At 44.7% G+C, this 16503-nt stretch overlaps 1 protein-coding gene across 5 annotated transcripts in view; it reads right to left on the bottom strand.

Annotated features, from left to right (window-relative positions):
- Positions 1-9813, bottom strand: part of MEP-1 (zinc finger protein MEP-1) — a 49680-nt gene extending 39867 nt beyond the window's left edge. For 2 of the 5 annotated variants that reach the window (XM_037427917.2, XM_037427915.2), the window contains exons 1-2: positions 9656-9813; positions 8486-8621 (exon numbers count right to left, since the gene is read on the bottom strand). The gene's annotated coding sequence lies outside the window, so the exon portion shown is untranslated. Of the gene's footprint in view, positions 1-451; positions 703-8485; positions 8622-9655 lie in introns of those variants that run through there. The other 3 variants (XM_037427916.2, XM_075877875.1, XM_075877874.1) reach the window with 3 other exon arrangements.
- Positions 9814-16503: the final 6690 nt, after the last annotated feature.

The following is a 16503-nucleotide window of genomic DNA, read 5'->3' on the forward strand; positions in this document are numbered from 1 at the left end:
CTCACGGAACGCGGCCGCGCATTTTTGTCCCGTGTAATCGACGATCTTCTGCGATCTTCCTCGACGCACCACAAGCTGACCACTTCCTACCATCCCCTAACAAATGGCCTTACCGAATGGCTAAATCGGACCCTCACGGACATGCTCGCGATGTATGTGTCCTCCGACCACCATGACTGGGACCTGGCGCTACCTCACATGACCTTCGCGTACAATTCTTCGCGCCACGACACTACTGGTTATTCACCCTTTTATTTGCTTTATGGCCGTGATCCGGCGTTACCACTCGACACCCTACTTCCAACCACTACAATGCCGTCAACCGAATATGCACGCGACGCTATTGCTCGTGCCGACCACGCAAGTCAGATCGCCCGCTCTAGACTTTCGGCTTTGCAAGCCACCCAGAAAGCCATCTACGACAGCCGGCATGCTAACGTTCACTTCTCACCCGGTTCTCTTGTTTTCCCGTTGGTGCCCAGTTCGTCGAGTTGGTTCACTTCTCACCCGGTTCTCTTGTTTTCCTGTGGTGCCCAGTTCGTCGAGTTGGCTTATCAGAGAAGTTGTCTCGCTACATGGGTCCTTACCGTATTATCCGCCAGGTAACCGACGTCACCTATGAGATCATTCCTGCATCTGAGACCACAAGCCTGCCTGCAACCACACCCAGTAATGTGCATGTCAGCAGGCTAAAACCTTACCACCTGCCTACTGAAGACCGTAGTTAATGTGCACAGAGACGGCGCTTTTACCGCCGGGGGGGGGGGGGGTAATGCTACGTAGCTGACATATCAGGGGTCAGAAGACGACAACGAGGAAGTGGTCTGTCGGTTGTGCGCGCTGTCCTCCATTTTAGTCGACGCCATACACATCAGTTTGAATATAGATTTTAAATAGACACGCTTCATGTCATTTTTACTTAGCAATATGTTCCAACATTTTCTCTTGTGATGCAAAAATGTTTGTTGCGAATTTTTGTTTAATAAAAAAAATTTGATGTCTACGACGAAGGTGGCTGATAGGCCCTGGCAAACAGAAGTGTTTTCCGCAATTTTAGATAAGTTATTGCGACCAATTGTTCGTTATTTCGGTATAATGTTTTGGGCCTTGTTGGATTATTTTCATTGGTTTTAGGGCATTGCTAGCCTCGTTTTAGGCCTTTATTCACTGATGTGTCACTATGCGACACGAGACAGTGGATGAACGAGAAGCTGGGTTTCTGATTGGCTACTCAAAACAAAAAACTTGAACATTTATAGCTCAGAAAGACCACAATCAAACAGTACACTGGAACTTCTTTGCCACTTCACATGGTAAAAGTGCACGCGACTGTGTCGGCAGCCCACTTAAAAGTCTGGCAACAAAAGCAAATGCATAGAGGCCACATGATGGTCAGATTCAGACATCACAGGATTTGTCTATTTGAACCAACAGGAATGTAAGAAGTTTGAAACTAACATGGATGCCAAATTCCTCAATTCAAGATGAGAGAACTCAACCGGTTCAAAGATTCGCCATGGAGATGCTGTCGAAAGAGACCCAACTGCACCATTTCAAACAGTCTACTGTTTCAACATTTCATACAGGGTTACACCATTCTTCAACCAAGAAATTCTGGGGGGAAAGCAAGTATTAATGACAAGGTAGCCTAACTGGACGTTAATGATCAAAGTGTCGAAAATGCGACGACAGAAAGACCCATCCAAATGCAAAAGACGTGAACGACAATAAGTAACAATGTGGAAGCCATACATCGCTTTGAAGCACTGTTCATTTGCCAGTGTGAAACACCGCGGAGCAAAGAACCGTTTGATTTGCGCACCTCTTTGGCATGAAATAAAGCAGGGTCAGCCAATAAGTACCAAGGCCAAACGTTTATGCCCACGCTATACTCATCTGCCTGGCTTCTCCAAGAGCCAAGAAAGGCAGTTATGAAGAGCCAAAAGTTAGCTATTTCCAATATGTACATACTGATGCAAAGTCAGACAGCCACAGTTTGATTGAAAAAATGACGCAGTCCTCATCAAAGTTTGTGAAATCACCGAGAGTAAGCACACGTCCTACTGTGAAGAGACAACGGTACTCTTGTGGTGTCCTGTAGGAAATCCTGTAATGTACGAGTCTGACCACCATGTGGCCTCTGCACATTTCCTTTTGCTGCCAGCAGTTCAAGTGGGCTGCCAACACACGCACTTTAGCCATGTGAAGCGGCAAAGAAGTTCCACTACGCTGTTAGATTGTGGTCCTTTTCGGGGTAGTAAATGTTGATGAAATTTTTTTTGTTTCAATAGAGTAGCCACTTCGTGGAAACCCAGCTTCTCTTCCATCCACTGTCTCACATTGAATGGTGATGCAGCAGTCAATAAAAATAAGACAAGACTAGCAATGCTCAAAACCAATGAAAATATTTTAACACGGGTGAAAACAATATAAACTACCGAAACAATCCATTATCAATTGCAATAACTCATCTAAAATTACGGAAAACACTTCTTGCCAGGGCCTATCAGCAACTGCAGTTGTGGACATAAAGCTTATTTTTTCGCTTTAAACAAAATAAACAGCAACAAGAACTTATACATCACAAGAAAAGATGTTGGAGCATATAATGAACTCTCATATATTCTCTCCACAAATAGCATTAATGCTTAGTTAACAAGTAAATATCCTGAAAAAAGTGATTTCTTGTAAACTTTGCAAGCAGTTCTCTTAATAATAGGTTGAAAATTTTTTTAGCAGATATTATGTTGACTGGTAAAAGAGCTGAACAATTTTTGCGACAGAAACATGTCTGCTGTTTTTACAAAAATTGCCTGAATATACACGTTTTCTTGCTTCTTTGCAAGGCCTATTAAGGCCAGAAAATGAATATATGGTTTTACTTGTGACGTTACATGAAAGAACGATGACAATACTATGCTTGAACATTCCATTGTACCCAGTATTAAGGCTAAATGAGCATAATTTATTCCCACCTCACTTTTGCTCAACGGAATATCGAAAGGAATGTGACTTGACCAGCAAATTTTGTTAAACTAAAATACTTCAGTAAATCTCTCTCATAAAGCTACCTTGTCCCTCAATTTTTTTTTTTTCCAATAGAATCAACAGTAGTGAAATATTGGGCTGGAATGTTTTATTTGGAATGACCACATACTCAGTTACAACCTAAACTGACAGCACTGTCTACGCTGTCAGGGTCAATCCCACAAGATATTTACATTAATGCTACATCCGATAGCACTTACTGAGATTCGTGCCAAAAAGCAGTTATCTAGTGTTTCAAATGGTCAACTTTCAATACAAATGCACGTTTGTGTCACTGGTTTTAGGTTAGAAACTTGAACATCCAGGTAAATTTTATTCAGGATTCTGAAATTCCTGCTTAGCCAAACATTTAGTTTTAGGTGGAAACAAAGGACCTTTAGTTCTTTATATGTGTGTTCTTTACATTAACCAAGAACAAGTGTACTGTTTGCGATCAGCTAAGGCATAGTGTGGCTCTTTTTTTTTTTTTCTATAAAATCACCAGTACTCGAATCTTGGGCTGGGTCGTTTCATTTTGAATGACCCTATACTATATTACAACCTAAAATAAACTGTCAGCTCTGTCCACAGTTATCAGGGTCCTTCCCACAAGATATTTACGTTAATGCTGCATTCAATAGCACTTACTAAGATTCGTGCCATAAAGCAGTTATCTAGCGTTTCAAATAGTCAACTTTCCATACAGATGCACATTTGTGTCACTGGTTTTAGGTCGGAAACTCGAACATACTAGTAAACTTCGTTGATTCTGAAATTGCTGCTTAGCCAAACAATGTTTTAGGTAGTAACAAACGACCTTTAGTTCTTTATATCAAAGTTATTTACATTAACCAAGAAAAAATTCTATAGAATCACCAGTAGGCAATTTTGGGCTGGGTCGTTTCACTTTGAATGACCCTATACTATGTTACAACCTAAAATAAGCTGTCAGCTCTGTCCACAGTTATCGGGGTCCTTCCCACAAGATATTTACATTCATCATCATCAGCCTGACTACGTCCACTGCAGGAAAAAGGCCTCTCCCATGTTCCGCCGGTTAATCCAGTCCTGTGCTTGCTGCTGCCAATTTATACCCGCAAACTTCTTAATCTTCTCTGCCCACCTAACCTTCTGTCTCCCCCTAACCTGCTTGCCTTCTCTGGGAATCGAGTTCGTTACCCTTAATGACCAGCGGTTATCTTGTCTACACGCTACATGCCCGGCCCATGTCCATTTTTTCTTCTTGATTTCGACTATGATATCCTTGACCCCCGTTTGTTCCCTAATCCACTCTGCTCTCTTCTTGTCTCTTAAGGTTACACCTACCATTATTCTTTCCATTGCTCACTGCGTGGTGCTCAACTTAAGCTGAACCCTCTTTGTAAGTCTCCAGGTTTATGCTCCGTAGCTAAGTACCGGCAAGATACAGCTGTTATATACCTTCCTCTTAAGGGCTAGTGGCATTCTACCTGTCATAATTTGAGCGTGCTTGCCAAATGCGCTCCACCCCATTTTTATTCTTCTAGTTACTTCAATCTCATGGTTTGACTCCGCGGTAATTACCTGCCCTAAGTAGACATAGTCTTTTACGATTTCAAGTGCACTATTACCTATCTCGAACCACTGCTCTCTTCCGAGGTTGTTGTACATTACTTTCGTTTTCTGAAGATTAATTTTAAGACCAACCTTTCTGCTCTCCTTGTCTAACTCCGAAATCATGAGTTGCAATTCGTACCCTGAGTTACTCAGCAATGCAATGTCATCGGTGAAGCACAGGTTACTAAGGTGCTTTCCATTAACTCTTATCCCTAACTGTTGCCATTCTAGGCTTCTGAAAACCTCCTGTAAGCACGCGGTAAATAGCATTGGGGACAATGTGTCTCCCTACCTTACACCCTTCTTAATTGGTATTCTGTTGCTTTCTTTATGAAGCACTATGGTAGCAATTGATCCCCTGTAATTTCTTCCAGGATGTTTATATATACTTCATCAACGCCCTGATTACGCAGTGTCTGCATGACGGCTGATATTTCTACTGAATCCAACGCCTTCTCATAGTCTATGAAGGCAATGTATAGTGGTTGGTTATATTCTGAGCATTTCTCTATTACCTGATTGATAATATGAATGTGGTCGATTGTTGAGTAGCCTGTTCGAAATCATGCTTAATCCTTTGGTTGATTGAATTCTAATGTTTTCTTTACTCTGTTAGCAATTACCTTTGTAAATAGTTTGTATACTACTGAGAGAAGCTGATCGGCCTGTATTTCTTCAAGTCCTTGTCATCTCCTTTCTTGCGTATTAAAATGATGTTAGCATTCTTTCAAGACTCTGGTACTCTTCCCGTCAGGAGACACCTCGTAAACAGGGTGGCTAGTTTTTCTAACACAATCTGTCCACTATCTTTCAGCAGATATGATGTTACCTGATCCTCACCAGCTGTTTTGCCGCTTTGCATGCTCCCCAACGCTTTTCTGACTTCTATCATTACTGGTGGGGCGTCATGTGGGTTAGTGCTCGTTCTTATAGTATTAAGGTCGTTGTTGTCCGGGCTACTGTACAGATCTCTCTAAAAATCCTCCGCTAATTTAACTATCCTATCCATATTGGTAGTTATTTTGCCTTCTTTGTCCCTTAGTGCATACATCCGATTTTTACCTATCCCAAGTCTCCTCTTCACTGCTTTGACGCTTGCTCTGTTTTTTAGAGCGTGTTCAATTCTCTCCATGTTATACCTTCTTACATCGCATACCTTACACCTCCCACATGCATACGTCAATTAACTCGCGGCCCTCAGTCCCCAGCAGCTGCGAAGCAACTGACCACGGCGGCGGTCAGATCTGCAACGCAGCAGAGGGTGCTAAGAATCTCTGGATCCGGACAGGTCGCCGTTGGAACCTGAACTTGGCAACGTTTAACGCTAGAACCTTATCTAGTCAGGGAAGTCTAGCTGTACTATTCGAGGAACTAGAGGGTGTTAAATGGGATATAATAGAGCTCAGTGAGAGGAGGACAGATGAGGCCTATACGGTGCTACAGAATGGGCACGTACTTTGCTATCGGGGCTTGGCTGACAGAGGAGAACTGGGCGTGGGGTTCCGAATTCACAGAAACATAGCTGTCAACATAGAGGAATACTATAGCATTAAAGAAAGGGTGGTAGGTATGGTAATTAAACTGAATAAGAGATACAAGATGAAGGTGGTACAGGCGTACGTGCCTACATCCATCCATGATGACGCTTCAGTTCAAAGCTTTTATGAAGACGTGGAATCGGCAATGAGTAAGGTAAAAACACAGTATACTATAGTCATGGGAGACTTTATTGCAAAGGTAGGGAAGAAGCAGGCTGGAGACCTGGCAGTAGGAGATTAATTATGACACCGGTACTAGAAACGCCAGAGGAGAGCTACGAGTAGAATTCGCAGAACGCAATAATTTACGGATTTTGAATACCTTCTACCGAAAACGAGGAAACCGCAAGTGAACATGGAAGAGCCCTAATGGCGAAAATAAGAACGAAATAGACTTTATAATGAGTGCACACCCAGGCATCGTGCAGGATGTGGAATTGCAAAGTACGATGCAGCGACCATAGAATGGTACGATCTCGAATTCGCCTAGACTTAAAGGAACGACAGAAACTGATACGCAAGAAAGCAATCAATGAGCTAGCACTGAGAGGGAAAGTACAGGAATTCAGTCTCGCTTCAGAACAGGTACTCGGCTCTTAGTGAGGAAACCAACCTTAGCGTAGATACAATGAATGATAATCTGACGAGTATCATTACGAAGTGTGCAGTGGAAGTTGGAGGCAGGGTAGTTAGACAGGACACTGGCAAGCTTTCCCAGGAAACGAAGAATCTCATTAAGCATCAAATCATGAAAGTCTCAAGTACAACAGACAAATTTACATTAATTCTACATCCAATAGCACTTACTGAGATTCGTGCCATAGAGCAGTTATCTAGCGTTTCAAATAGTCGACTTTCCATACAGATGCACGTTTGTGTCACTGGTTTTAGGTCGGAAACTTGAACATCCCAGGTAAATTTTATTGAGTATTTTGAAATTGATGCTTAGCCAAACATCATGTTTTAGGTGGAAACAAAAAACCTTTAGTTCTTTATATGTGTGTTCTTTACATTAACCAAGAAAAAGTGTACGGTTTGTGATCAGCTAAGGCATGGTGTGGCCCCGCCGCGGTGGTCTAGTGGCTAAGGTACCTGGCTGCTGACCCGCAGGTCGCGGGTTTGTATCCCGGCTGCATTTCCGATGGAGGCGGAAATGTTGTAGGCCGGTGTGCTCAGATTTGGGTGGACGTCAAAAAACCCCAGGTGGTCGAAATTTCCGGAGCCCTCCACTACGTCTCTCATAATCATATGGTGGTTTTGGGACGTTAAACCCCATATATCAAAGGCATGGTGTGGTTCTCTTTTTTCTATAGAATCACCAGTAGTCAAATTTTGGGCTGGGTCGTTTCACTTTGAATGACCCTATACTATGTTACAACCTAAAATTGACTGTCAGCTCTGTCCACCATTACCGGGGTCCTTCCCACGAGATATTTACATTAATGCTGCATCCAATAGCACTAAGATTCGTGCCATAAAGCAGTTATCTAGCGTTTCAAATAGTTAACTTTCCATACAGATGCACATTTGTGTCACTGGTTTTAGGTCGGTAACTCGAACATCCTGGTAAACTTCCTGGATTCTTAAATTGCTGCTTAGCCAAACAATGTTTTAGGTAGTAACAAATGACCTTTAGTTCTTTATATACGTGTTCTTACCATTAACCAAGAAAAAGTGCACAGTTTGTGATCAGCTAAGGCATGGTGTAGTTCTGTGGACGGAGCTGGTATTTTTTCTTCCCTTGTAATAAAGAATAGGCAAATGTGCATGCATGAAATTATTAAGAAGCAGTTCTGAAAAAATAAAAGAAACGCAAATGTCGATTTGCATCAGGAAATTCAGCTTATGTACAATGTGGCACACATGCCAAATTTGGGAGCATAATACACCGGTTTCATTGGGAACACCACCATTGGTTTTCTACTTTCATTCATGCCATCTCTAATTTAAGAAACACGCAAATGAGCTCCACCATTGGCAAGTTCTTCCTATGCCCCATCAAAAGTTTTCGTGACATTATGGCCACATAGCGTCGGATAGTGTGGCAGGCCCCACCGATGATTGGAGTGCACATACACTTTACCTTACCCTCAATATTGAGGTCATAATACTTCGGGCAAGGTAACCCAACCACATGACTACAAAGGAGAAATCAGAATGAATTGAGACCGCATTTCTAGAAAAGTGAGAATACCATTTGTGGATCCTTTCCCTCAAGTTGCTGTCGCCTTTCTAGAAGAATTAATGCAGCATTTGCCTGCTGACAAGCTGCAAACCTAGGAACGACAAAAGAGGTGAGGAGAAGAGCGTGAACAAGTATTTACCTTTACATTAACTCCTGGAGCACATTTTTTAAGCTCCTCGTCTCACAAAAAGGCAAGAAACGCCGCACAGGTGCTGCTGGGAAAACCCGCACCGGGATAATGGTGATGGGATAATGGTGATGTGTCAGCGCTCTCTCTGAAATAACCAATTGAAAAACGCGGATTTAAAATGCACCAAAACGAAAAATAATCATACAAAATCCTCTTCCAAAAATACTGAATGGAGAGGCCTCGCCAAACGGCCACACAATGACAGGCGAACGACACAGGTGAAAATTCTCGTGCACTGAAATTGTTACAGCGTACCGCGTCTCATAACTACATTTTTTAAGTATCAAAGCATCGTACACTCGCCTTAAGTTGAAGCCCCTTACCATGCACAGGTCCGTACTCGTTAAAAAATAAAAACGGTTCACCACCGCCATCCCTTATTCACGAGCAGACACGCTGGCATGACACTATCGTAGTCGACGAAATGCACACATGGTAATACTGCTTCCTACCCGAGAAGGCGTATAAAAAGCCGGCATCGTATAAATTTGCGCACGTTAGATCTCACTGATGGCGAGGAAAAAGAAAACGTGCCGATCCAAACAAGAACAAGGCTCCCAGGATAATGACACGAGACTCCATAACCGGCGCCTTTTTTTTTTTTTTTTTTTTTTTTTAGCGGGCCGAATTGGCGCTCGAATGTAGAGCAGATGCGCAATGGCGCGTCAATGAGCACCGGGCACTGTGACAGGGTGTAACTGAGACAGTCAAAGCGGGCAAAGAAAGCGCCCATTCTGAAGCGCGAGCCAACGGAAAGCCAAGTATCCGGCAGACGGATCCGGAGAGTCGCTCGTTACGCGAGAGGGCGTCCGAACCCCTTAGTCGCGACTTCTTGCGGAAGTCACTCTATGAATGCATATATTAAACGTTTCCTGCGCATCACTAAAACTGACGCTGCAAATTTTCGAAAAGGCGTCGCTAATACCGCGAGACGCTCGAGACGCACCGAAGTAGCCAGTCCATTGGAGAACGGGCCACCTAGGCCTAGTCCGCCCTGTATGCCGCATCCAACAAACGATGCCGGTAAATAACCGTATACTCGTCAATTATACGCAACGAAAAGCGCTGTAATCCCAAAATGTTGACTTCCCTGACCAAATAGAGGCTCGTAATGCTTACTTTTTCACGAAACCTTCGAGCAGCAGTGCACGACGGCGCGCTGCGGCGGCGGCGGCTCCTGCGAACGAGAACTAGCCAAAGTGAATACCAAAATGGCGCTCGTGGGTCACGTGACGTGGCAAGTTAATTTGCTTTATTTTCAGTTCATGTGCCGTGCAGCAAGCCTGGAAACCGTTGGAGACGAGCTTTCAAGGTCGACATTAACTTTGCGCGTCGCTGCGTTTTTTATTGAGGTCCAGCACGGCCAACCAGAAAACGGGCTTCCACCCCTCGGTCCCGAAGCAAGGTGGACTCGCCCAATGGCGAAGAACGTTTCTCCATGGAGGGCCCTGACACTTCCGGAAGTACTGGGAGCAATCTCACTGGCGAGTGCGCTCTGGCGTTCTTGGCGTACTGGGCGTCCTGAAGCTCTTGAGACGCGCTACGAAACACCGCTCCGTAGGAGCTGCGGGACACATGTTCCTGGAACAAGGAGCATGAGAGTTCGATGCCTTGTTCAATGTGTCCATCGAGGTCCATGATCTTGTCCGTAGTCCATGTGCATGCACTCTTACAAACAGAGTACAGGTCATCACGCAGGCTTTGTTCTCTGTGGTAGCTTCAGAACGGTGTCCCTGGACGCAGTTCGAGAAACATTGCATTCGGCCTTGGCCATCTGCGTCTCAAGTCGGACACATGGGCCACGTGTCCATACTTTGCACCCCGAGTAAGGCGGTTATACACAACGGTCCTTTCTAAATGGGACCAACTTGCGAGGGAAACTGCCCTGACGGTGCGTCCACAAGTCTCCAGTTCCTGGGCGCAGCGCGACTTTTAATGACTGCTAATTAGTGCTAAAGGCATTTTGTACGTGTGTTTCAAACGCGCCATGTTTCAGGCACTGAAAATAACTGCAGTTCGCATTTGCCTGTTCCAATTAGTTGCCTTGGTTCGAGCAGCATGTAGTGCACTCTGACACTCAGCACATCTCTGTGGAATGAATAGAGGACGCACAGCAGAAGCAATTTGCCATCGCATATTCCGTAACACTGTAGATGAGCACGCACTACTAAGAAAGCTGCGCACGCTAAGCCATTACCAGCCACTTGTGCTGTTTGACTCGGAGCTCGCTTCAGTAAGCGCCTTCGGTTCGTTGATTCTCAGTTAGCGCAGGCGTGCCGACAACAACTCTGGTCCAGCCATTAAAGAAGATTAACTTTGGCAAGTGACATTAGCGAAGCCGACAGATTCACATTGGTCCAAATAGAGAGAGAGAGAAGCTGTGCATGCTGAAGGGCAAGGCGAAATAAAACTGCCCCACCCGACAAACTGAATTTATTAAACTAGTATGGCAATCACACTTGCGTATGTAGCAAGGGTAGCGAATAACCCAGGTAACACATTCGTGGCACATTGCACGAGCTGTCGAGTTAATTGCTACGTGCCAACGTTTTGATCGAATGCTTGGCGCGATACCTGTTCTTTGAGAACTTCTGACCTCGCATGATTCGATCGGGCTCCATCGTCGAAGTGCACAAAAGGCTCCAAGCAGGCGTGGGATAATGATTCGGGTTGAAACCCATAATCTCGGGCCTATATGTCCCATATACTCCCGTACACCCACCCCAGGCATCATCCTCAGATGATGAAATGGTGGCGAACTCATCGTAGGCTCAATAGACAGCTGCTCGGTTCCAGAGCGGCCGTGGTTTATGTTACTGCGCATCACCGCCAAGGGTGGCTTCAAGGGGGGTGGGGGGGGGGGGCTATAAGAAAGCTGGAGCCCTCCCTCCCTTAAAATTCCTGCCTGCCTGCCCCTCTCCCGAAGATAAAGTAAAAACAAAACGCATATGTTCCCAGCCTTTCTACCCCCTGAAGAAACTCACTAGTCGAGGGTGCCCCCCCACCCACCTCCCATTCCCAGTAAACTAAATCCTGCTACACCTATGCTCATTGGCAAAAAAGTTCTACATAAGTGAACATTACTTGTTTGGAACGCTGATAGTGGCATGGATATAATATTAATTAAAGCAGCGCAAACTACAGGGCAAAAAGTAGACACATCGCTTACTCGCAACTTACCAGTTTATTAGAAACAGCATAAAAAGAAAAGATACAGCAGCCGGACTTCAAACAAAGTTTATTCATTTATCTATACAAAAAGTGACCTAAACGAACTGAGCTTTTGCCGCCCCGCCAGAATCTTGCCATTATGCACAAAGGCAAGGAAAAGCATATACACACGCACGCACACACAGATGGAGAGAGAGAGAAACAAAATGGTGGCATAAAATCTGTCGCCTCGATTTCAGTACTATAGCTTTAGCTTTACTATCCCATGTTGTCGAGGAACCTTTGGAAAAGGGGTAGAGTCTGGGTTAATCAGACCCCCGTCTCCACCAAAGGCCAGGGGGGGGGGGGCGCCAGTGGTGGAAACGAAAAAGGTGGCTGAACCCCCGCCCCCCCCCCCCCCCCATTTTCGCCTGCCTCCCACCGCCTCGTGCTCTCCTAAGAACAAAACACAGTCAAGACAACGCCTAAATACCCCGCCTCCGAGCCCCCCAGTAAAAAAAAAATCCTGGAGCCACTCCTGCCAAAGGCGCACATCTTGAACCTTCAAAGCTTCCTTTTTATTAATTTCTTAAAAAATAATTTGCAGTTGGAAGGTTATGCATGCCTCATTCCTTATAGTAATAATGAGGTTTTACTTCCCAAAACCAAATGATTGTGAGCGACGCCGCAGTGGAAGGCTCCGGGTGTTTCGACCTGTGCTCTTTAAAGGGACACTAAGGAGCAACACGCTTTTTCGCGTGTTAATAAAGTACAAATTTTGCGATCCTGAAAACGCCACTCGCACCGCAACACACTTCGTGAGCGAGAAAACGTGCGAAAAGAAACTGCGCGCGGAGATGCCATTCCCACACCCAAACACTGTGACGCCATCAAATTTCGAAGCACACTGTAATCTGCTGGTGCCATACACTTAGCATACCAAGTCTCAAAACAATTTTCTATCGAGCGAAGGTCGTGCAAATACGACAAATACATTGAGAAATTTCTTGCGCCATGTGCGGTGATTACGGCGCGAAATTTCGAAAGGAAGCTTCAACCTTGATTTTCCCCGCTAATAATGAACTTGGGACAGGATAACCGTGATATTGGAGTTCTCAGAGTGCAGTTGATTGGTCTAAAACAACTCGTTGTTTCTTCTTCGCTTCCCTTTAAAGTGCACTCATATCTCGCAGTACACGGGCCGGCATATATCGTTTTGCCTCCATTGAAATGCGGCCTCCGGGATCGATCTCGTGACCTTCGGGCAGAGCACCGTAGCGGTTACATCACAGCGGTGGACTCTCATTTCTTACGCGCGGTTATCGTTATTTAAACGTGGTTTAATATCTGGAGTGTGCTTGTCCAGAACAATGGCACCTGAAGCTCGACCAACCACTACAAGGAGATGGATCATTCATGCACGAATCGGGCAGCAGTAAGAAAAAAAAAAGGATAGGCAGAAAGTACACAATGGTGCGTGTGTGTATATTTTCTCGGTGGTTCTTTTTCCCGGAAAAGTTAGAGCATTGCTTTTCGTTACTGACAAAAATTAGTTGGTGCACGTGCACGGCTGCAAGCATAGTGTACTTAGCATCTTTATAACGTCATATCACCAGCACAACTAGTAGGCGTGCGCATGATTCCCCATCCAGAAAAAAGAGGGGGGGGGGGGGTGGGATTGAATGAATATCCCTACATTCAATCAGAACATGCCCCATCGTTTCTTTATCTTCCCCACAGCATGTGCATTGTTGTTCTTCTTTACTGAATCTCGCTTCGTAATTACGCGTCGTAAAGCAAACCGATCTCGCTTCAAATAGTAAATGATTGCCTTTGAATGATCATAAAATGCCCCCCTCGTTTTTGCACTGTTGGTTGTTACTGAAAGCCGTTTTTTTTTTTTTTGATCACTGCCACCCAGTAAATACTGTTTGACTTTACGCATTTGGTTGCCATATCACTTACGCTACTGAGCTTCCTATATTGTCGGACACGGCTTTAGAAGTCTGCAGCATTTTCTACTCAAAGGCAAATGCACACAATCCTCCAGTAGTGGGCGCGCATGACGTCATGAGCGGGGCGACCGGTCAACCCGCTTTCGGAAAATTGCGAAGTGCACCCGGGCCTCAGACATTTCCGCCTCCATCGAAGTCGCGGCAGCCGGGATTCGACCCCGTGACCATCAGTCGAGCGCCATAGACCTCCGTGGCGGAGCAGGAAAAACACTCGACGACCATTGTTTGCGCGCTCACCATCCTGAGCAGAAAACGGCGACGTCGAGAGACTCGCTCCGAGCGCGCGTCTTCCTCGTTTTACCTTAACCACCCTCGCAATCTTGGACACTGTAAGAAGAGCGACACATTTTAGAGCAGCCATTGCCGTTTTCTAGAGATATCAGAAAGCGCGCGTAACAAAACGAACGACACAAAGAAAGCCGTGGACTGCGTTTTCACAGCATTTTCGTTTCGTTCCACTCCACGAATGAATCCGTTTCCTCCGGCAGGACAGCAACGGTGAATCGCTTCACACTGCGCATTCGATGCGTGTGGGCTCTTTGAAGCGACACCAGCACCTACCCAGCAACACGCGCGCGAGAAGCATCGATAGTCTTGTCAAGAGCCGGCTCCTGCAGTGGATTTCGTACATTCATTTGCGTTACTGACTTCTAGTGCAAAGTATATACGTACACGCCATGGGGCTCGCTAAACGAGACGATCCCGTTGAACGACAGAGTTGAGATACTGATTCGCCATGTCCCACCAGTGTTGATATGTGGGGTTTAACGTCCCACACCCACCGTATTATTATGAGAGACGCCGTATAGTGGAGGGCTCAGGAAATTTCGGCCACCTGGGCTTCTTTAACGTGCGCCCAAATCTGAGCACACGGGCCTACAACATTTCCGCCTCCATCGAAAATTCAGCCGCCACAGCCGGGATGTGATCCGGCGACCTGCGGGTCAGCAGCCGAGTACCTTAGCCACTAGACCACCGTGGCAGGGCGTTCCACCAGTGTTGAGCTGGAACCCCTACCCAGGTACGTGCAGAGAATTCAAATAATTTTTTATTCACCAGCTAAAACTGGAAGGCCGCCAAGGCTAAAAGCCACGAGAACGGCTTGACAAAGGCCCTGACAAAGGCAGTAGCGTGGAAATGATGGACATTTCTACATCACATGCAAGTAGTACAATATAAAACATGAACAATACATACGAACTCAAAAATATCTTCCCAACTGATTATTTTACACATTTTATAAATGTTAAAAAACGGTTTTCCAAAAAAAAATATCCCCGTGCATAGACCATCCAATACAATGACATTTACATCCTTTAACCTTTACCTGTACGGTATCGATGAAGACCCGTCTGAAACACCCGAAAAACTTGTCGAGAAGATAAAAACGAATGTTTTCTAAGAGAAGCTTAAAATCTCGGTGAGCAGTATCGAAAGGTGCCACAGACTTGGCAAAAAGAACGAGAAAGCTCGCCCGGTTATAATTAAGCTCCTAGATTATCATGACAAGGTAGAGATTTTGAAGTCGTGTCCAAAATTAAAAGGAACACCGTTTTCGGTCTCGGAAAATTTTTCTAAGAAAGTGCGGGAAATTCGGAAAAAGCTCTGGCAGAGTTCTGCAGAAGAAAGAGAAGCTGGTAGTAAGGTCAAAATGATTTTTGATAAGCTAAGCATTGACAAGAAAATATACAGATGGGACGAAAAAAAAGGCAAGCGTTACAAGGTTTCCGGAAATTCCGAATGACTTCATAACAAAACGAAATCGCCTTTCATTATCTTAAACGTAAATTGCCGCAGCATTGTCAACAAATCAGTCCAGCTTGAGGGTCTCATACTGTCGCACGATGCCGATGTAGCCGTACTTACTGAAACGTGGTTAAGCAGTGAAGTTTTTGATAGCGAATTTGTCCCAAAAGGCTATAACGTGTTCCGCAAGGACCGCGACCGAAGAGGAGGAGGAGTTGCGATACTTTTCAAGAACTCCTTACATCCGCAACAATTGCCTGATATATTAGAAGTTGAGGGCATACTTTGCAAAGTCTATATAGGCAAAGTTCGTTATGTTATAGGTGCGGTTTATCGTCCCCCGAACTCTTCTGATAGTGTTCTGGATAAGCTTAGAACCTACTTGCGGCAAAATATAAAGCCACATGACAAACTCATCTTGTCAGGAGATTTTAACTTGCCTAATATTGACTGGGAAAATTTTTCTTCTCATTCTACTAGCAATGCTAATCACGAAATGCTAGATATTGTTTTTTCGTTCGATTTACTGTAGGTTGTTAAAGAATACACTAGATAACTAAATGGTTCAAAATCTATCTTGGACTTATTCTTTTTGAGTGGCTCAATCCAAAACACGGCAATATGTGAAGTCATCAGCGGTATTTCGGATCACAGGGCAGTTTTGCTAACTTTTTTAGATATGTTACAAAAATTTCCTTTCCGAATTTTTTCCGAGCTGACGATGAATCCGTTCTGGATATCCTTGATTTTCATTACGATGATTTTAAACACGCGGGTAGCAGTGTGAATGATCCGTGGCTTACTTTTAAAGATATTGTCTTTGAATGCGTGGAGCGTTTCATACCGAAAATTGTTAAAAAAACTGAATGCCGGAACCCCTGGATTACAAGAGAAACGCTACATTTACAGCGAAAACTTAAACGAATAAAAAGCAAAAGAGCGAAATCTCATGATAAAGCTGTTTATACACCGCTGATAGCTAACCTGTCGGGCGAACTAAAACTGCAAATTGCGCGTGACAAGAAAAGATACCACGAAACATCGCTTCCAACTTTT

The sequence above is a fragment of the Rhipicephalus microplus genome, chromosome X (genome assembly GCF_043290135.1).
Source record: "Rhipicephalus microplus isolate Deutch F79 chromosome X, USDA_Rmic, whole genome shotgun sequence".
Lineage (NCBI taxonomy): Eukaryota > Metazoa > Arthropoda > Arachnida > Ixodida > Ixodidae > Rhipicephalus > Rhipicephalus microplus.